The sequence below is a fragment of the Meriones unguiculatus genome, chromosome X (assembly GCF_030254825.1).
Source record: "Meriones unguiculatus strain TT.TT164.6M chromosome X, Bangor_MerUng_6.1, whole genome shotgun sequence".
Classification (NCBI taxonomy): Eukaryota; Metazoa; Chordata; class Mammalia; order Rodentia; family Muridae; genus Meriones; species Meriones unguiculatus.
The window spans coordinates 111,987,949-111,992,096 of record NC_083369.1 but is presented as its reverse complement, the minus strand read 5'-3'; positions in this window follow the sequence as shown (position 1 = coordinate 111,992,096).

The following is a 4,148-nucleotide window of genomic DNA, read 5'->3' as shown; positions in this document are numbered from 1 at the left end:
CAGCCTTCTTGAAAAGACTAGGGAGTCCCACAGTTTGGTCAGTTTAGCTATACATAACTGGTTGTACTTGGAGCAGTACCTGGGGGCTGATCTCTGTGACCCAATATCCAAGAGATAATCAGTGGTAAGTGAGTGAAGCACTTATGCATGCAACAGGATACTAGAGCTTGAGCCTGCAGTAACCCAGAAACTTTCCCAGAGCTGGGTGTCCTGAGGTTAGACCTGATGTTTTTCCTACCATGGGGTTTCATCCCAACAGGGAAGCCCAGTCTGTGGTATTTTGGGGTCTACAGTTAAGTCTGAGATGTTGAATGGAGCATGCAGGTGCAGGTGAGTGGCTCTGCACTGGTGCCTGGGCACCTGCAGGAACCCAGGAATTTTTCCCCATAACTTTTTTGGCGGTGGGTAGGCTGAGTGCCCTGAGGTTGGACCTGATGTTTCCCTCATCAGGGGGTTTCTTCCTGACAGGGAAATCCAGTTCTAATGCCATGGGGCCCACAGGTCTGTCTGGGACAGTGAGTTGGGCAAGCATGCAGGTCTCTGGGCAGGTGGCCGAGCACCAGCAGGACCCCCGGGCATTTCCAGGGATTATCTTGGTGACCTGAGTTCTATCCTGATTGTTTCCTTCACCATGGTGTTTTCTCTCAAGTGGAAATTGCAGTTTCTTGTGTTGTGGTGTCCACATTTCAGTCTGGGATGGTGATCAGAACACACAGGCCTGTGGCTCTGGGCTGGTGACTGAGCACCAGCTGGGTTCCGGGAACTCTTTCAGATTTTAGCTGGGTGACCTGAACCCGATTGTTTCCCACACTGTGAGGTTTTTTCTCACCTGGGAAACACAATAGCTGGTGTCTTAGGGCCCAGAGTTTAGTCTGTTGGTATCTGTGCAGTCACTGCTGTCCTGCTCATTAGACAGCCATCCTGGCGCAGCCATCTTGGATCCCCCCCTTCAAACCCTTAAAGTAGAACATATTCTCTTTTTTTTATATACATATTTTTTTATTTTTTTTTATCAGTTACATTTTATTAACTCTGTATCCCAGCCGTGTCCCGATCCCTCATTCCCTCCCAGTCTCTCCCTCCCTCCCTCATCTCCACCGTGCCCCTTTCCAAGTCCACTGATAGGGGGGACCTCCTCCCCATTCATCTGATCCTGTTTTATCAGGTATCTTCAGGACTGGCTGCAAAGCCCTCCTCTGTGGCCTAACAGGACTGCTCCTCCCTTCGGGGGTGGGGAGACCAAAGAGCCAGTCATTGAGTTCCTGTTAGAAATAGTCCCTGTTCCCCTCACTTTGGGAAACCAGTTGGTTACTGAGCTACCACAGGCTACATCTGAGTGGAGGTTCTAGGTTATATCCATACATGGTCCTTGGTTGAATGTCAGTCTCAGAAAAGACCCTGTGCCCAGATATATTTGGTCCTTGTGGAGCTCCTATTCTTTCTCCATCAGACTAACTCCCCTTCTTTCTTATGATTCCCTGTACTCTGCCAAAGGTTTGGTCATGAGTCTTTGCTTTGAAAACACTGCTAGTTAGAGTCTTTCAGATGCGCTCAGTAGACTCCTGTCATACGTTCAATGCACATCCCATCTGTCTTTCTAAATGAGGATTGATCATCTTACCCCATGTCCGCTCAATTGATTATTTTTTTAGGTGTATAGATTTCATTATGTTTATCATATCTTATAGGTCTATATAAGTGAGTATATCCCATGTTTGTCTTTCTCCTTCTGGGATATTTCACTCAGAATGATCTTTTCTAGATCCCACCATTTGCCTGCAAATTTCATGATTTCCTCCTTTTTGATTGCTGAGTAGTATTCCATTGTATAAAAATACCACAATTTCTGTACCCATTCCACCGTTGATGGACATCTGGGTTGTTTCCAGGTTCTGGCTATTACAAATAGAGCTGCTATAAACATGGTTGAGCAAGTGTCCTTTTTGTGTACTTGAACAAACTTTGGGTATATACCTAGCAGTGGTATAGCTGGGTCTGGAGGAAGCACTATTCCTATTTGTCTTAGAAAGTGCCACATAGCTTTCCAGAGTGGTTGTACCAGTTTACATTCCCACCCGATCCTGTACGACAACAGATCATCTGGAGGTATCTCCATTCCTGATCTCAAGCTGTACTACAGGGCAACAGTAATAAAAACTGCATGGTATTGGCATAGAAACAGAAAGGAGGATCAATGGAACCGCATAGAAGACCCAGAAATAAATACACACACCTATGAATACTCGATATTCGACAAAGAAGCCAATTCCATTCAATGGAAAAAAGACAGCATCTTCAACAAATGTGCTGGACCAACTAGATGTCTACATGCAGAAAAATGAAAATAGATCCATATTTATCACCCTGCACAAAACTAAAGTCAAAGTGGATCAAGGACCTCAACATAAAACCCTAAATCAATTGGAAAAAAAAGTGGGGAACAGCCTAGAACTCATTGGCACAGGAGACAACTTCCTGAACAGAACACCAACAGCACAGGCTCTAAGAGCAACAATCAATAAATGGGACCTCATGAAACTGAAAAGTTTCTGTAAAGCAAAGGATACCGTCATCAAATAAAACGACTGCCTACAGATTGGGAAAGAATCTTCACTAACCCTTTATCTGACAGAGGACTAATATCCAGTATATACAAAGAACTAAAGAAGCTGAAAAGCAGCAATCCAAGTAATCCAATTAAAAAATGGGGAACAGCAGCCATGATCATTCAGGCCTTTACAGCCATTGAAGCAGGACATTCTCCCCAAGCATGGTTGGATACCATAAAAAGCTAAAATGATACGCTCAGGATGCGAGGCTAAGCACTGCACTCAGGGTCAGCCGCTTTCGACCCAGAGAAGAGCATGTCTGGTTGCATGCGGGTTGATGCCCCAGGTCCCGCCTCTGAGAAAAAGGTATCGGACGGGTCTGATGCTCTTTGGGTGGATGACACCTAAATGAACATCAGTACAAAGTCCCAATTTATTTCTAGTATCAGAGATCAGACCTCTACTCTTGCCTGAGGCGTCTAAAACAAAAAGGGGGAACTGTAGAGAGCTGCGGAATGCTATGCCTTAAAGATGGAGCTGGTTTCCGCCTTCCACCTTCCCGATGGTGAGTGCTCTCTGTCACGAACAACTCCACATTTGGCTAAGGCTGAGGATCTGGCTTGCTTCCATGTATGTGGACCTATCTGTATTGCCCACGTGGCACGCCTGGGTTGGCTACCCAGAGGCTATTTAAGCTCGCTTTCCCCAGGGTCAGATGATTGTTCAAGGTTCCTGAATAAAGTGCATTGAAAAAAAAAATGGGGAACAGAGCTAAACAGAGAATTCTCGACAGAGGAATATCGAATGGCAGAAAAACACTTAAAGAAATGCTCATCCTCATTAGCCATCAGGGAAATGCAAATCAAAACGACCCTGAGATATCACCTTACACCCATCAGAATGGCCAAGATGAAAAACTCAAGCGATAACACATGCTGGAGAGGTTGTGGAGAAAGGAGAACATATTCTCTTAATCAGTAACTACAGAAGGTAAGATTCAAACCCTCTGGGCCAATATGGGAAGGAAAAAAGACCTGATTACCTTTACTGTCCTCTTCTTTCGAAATAGCAGAATACCCTTGCTTGGAAGAGCCCACACTTCTGGCTCAAATTTGACACAACCATTAATAGCAAATGCTAAAGAAAATTATCAGGATTTTTCACTTCACATATTTCTTAGCCAGCCATAATTGTAAGTGGTTCAACACTTAAACGCAAAAAGCTATATCTCAAAAATATTCTCCTTAAAACCCAAACTTAGGTTCTGATATTCCATTGGGCAGTGACATGACTAAATTGATATATGGAGACATGTTAATTTTTAGTTTCATCCCTTCCAGTTTTTTGGCAACAAACTATGTAGCAGATGTGTATGTATGGATCTTGCTAAATCAAAAGATCTTGGAAAGTTGACAAGATACTGCTGTGAAAATGTTTCTCATCCCTTAGTGTCAACTCTACTTCTTTATTTTCATATTTTGTTCCTCAAATAGGAAACAAATATATGAAGAATGAAATGTGGAAATTTCATGCATCTGTACATAGGTTAAAGGAGGGGTCTTGCAAAGTATCTGTTATAATCCCATTCCCTTAAATCTT